Source organism: Lissotriton vulgaris, chromosome 1_2 (genome assembly GCF_964263255.1).
Source record: "Lissotriton vulgaris chromosome 1_2, aLisVul1.2, whole genome shotgun sequence".
NCBI lineage: Eukaryota > Metazoa > Chordata > Amphibia > Caudata > Salamandridae > Lissotriton > Lissotriton vulgaris.
In genome coordinates this window covers 202,434,951-202,437,146 of record NC_141686.1, presented here as the reverse complement: position 1 = coordinate 202,437,146, position 2,196 = coordinate 202,434,951, and positions in this window count along the sequence as shown.

Genomic DNA, 2,196 nt, shown 5'->3' with positions numbered 1-2,196 from the left:
AAAACAACAAGCTCTTTGAAACTAAAATTCTGCTCCTGGAACATAAGCGGCTTTGGTGCGAAAACTTCTGACAAAGGATTATTAATGTATCTCCAGCAATTTGACATAATCCTACTACAAGAAACATGGCTGGAAGAGCCTTTCCACTTACAAGGCTTTATTTAAATCCTACCATCTCCCAGGGACTAGAAACTCAAAATTTGGCCATCTGAAAGGCGGGCTCGCAACCTATGCTTCAATCAAATCCGTAACATCGACGAAGGAGCTAACAAGCATAAACACAGCAACAAACGGAATACAAATAACACAGTTTGAAATATCAAGCCGCAGAAATAAAGAACCCTTAACAATTGTCAACTCCTATATTCACCCCCTAAATAAAAAAATCTGCGCTAACATTTTGGTAGCCGAATTGACAAAACTCATCACTGAGGAACCATCTTCAAACTATATTGTTTCAAGGGACTTTAATATATCCCTCACAGGGGGGTTCGACCTGGATAGTCCTGCAGCAGAACGTCACGCAGCATGGAGAATCCGAAGCCTGGATAACTGCAGATGGCTCGAGCCATCCAAAGTCTTGAGGGACCTTCTGATCGAGCTGATGACTCTGTCTGTCTGGTTGCATTAAAGGGGCTTTTCGCAGGAGACCGCCCACAGGCAGCCACTTTTCACATTGCCCTATCTAACACCACAATCAACTACACTTTCACTTCTCTACCGATCTTCAGCTTAATAAAAGGGTTTAGGGAAAGCAGGATTACAGCGACCATCATCCCCAAGAGTTCATACTCGATGCTCACGGAACAGCAACCACCTTTCCAATGGAGGACCCAAACTTAATGATAACAGCAAGCCACCGACGACTCAAATGCAACACTCACGATCCAGAACAACTCCAGGCTCTTGCAAAAAAAAGATGGGCAGAAAGCAAGCAGCTGAGCACTAGCCATTTAACGGCATGGGAGAACTTCATGGAAAGTTTTGTCCCAATAAAGTAAAAAACAAGCCAACAGATGGAGTAGCAAGACCAAAGAGCGACGGGGCCGCCTTATGCAAGCAGGCAAGAAGCGAAAGAATCCACCTATCACGACACCAGAACGCCAGACTAAGGGAGTTAAAAACCAACATCAACAGGGTACTGCGCAGTCTCCGCATACACGGGCCAGTTGATAACATCCAGTCCGAATTAAGGCAGCTCAAGGCGCGCAGGAAAAAAATAATTTGGTTCGCTAAAAAAGAAAGCGATGAATCAACATGGGCAAAACTCACAAACGACACAAAAAAACAACAATAGCGCCAGGTTTTGGCAGACCGTCAGAACCCTAGAGTATCCATCTGCTCCAGGAAGCAACTCAAATATAACTGAGGATACCTGGGCAAAGTACCTATTGAGTCACTTCAATACAGAAGCCGGCAACATCGTTAAAGTCTCACTGGTGCTCCAAAGTGCACAACAGCACTCCAGATTCGAAGGACCGGACATTCCAATCATCTTTACACCCAAGCAGCTCGGGGGTAGAATCATGAAAGGTTGGAAATGCGGAGCTCCTGGGCCCAACGGCCTTCCGCCCATCATATTTAAAAAGGACTCGAATTACTGGGTTGAAGCACTATTATCCCTTTACAACAACATCCTGGAAACGGAGAGAATCCTCGACTCCTGCGAAGGATCAATCATTTCTCCGATCCACAAAAAGGGCGCCACGACTGATCCAAAAAACTAAAGGCTCATCGCTTTAATTGACATTGAAGCCAAATTCTATGCAGGGCTTTTACTAAACGAACTTACAGTCTGGGCACAGGAAAAAGCCCTAATTCCTATTAATCAAACTGGCTTTCAGGAAGGTCTGGGGACTATGACAAACATTCTCGCCCTTTCTCTCTTGATTGACGCCTCCAAAAACATCAACAAACCGCTATTCGTCTGGTTTGTTCATTACAAAGCAGCTTTTGACAGCATCGATAGGGGGATACTCTGGGCCAAACTTGCAAGGTGGTGAATTCCCACGAACCTTCTAAACCAGCTAATTCTGCTTCACTCCGATACGTGGGTCCAGATTAAAGTTGGAGCGGGTGATACCCTGTCTAGGAGAATACCAACTACTAAAGGGCTGAAGCAGGGCTGTGTCCTGGCCCAAACCCTGTTCAACCTTTTTGTCTCAGACCTCTCCACCGAGCTGGACAAGTGCAACC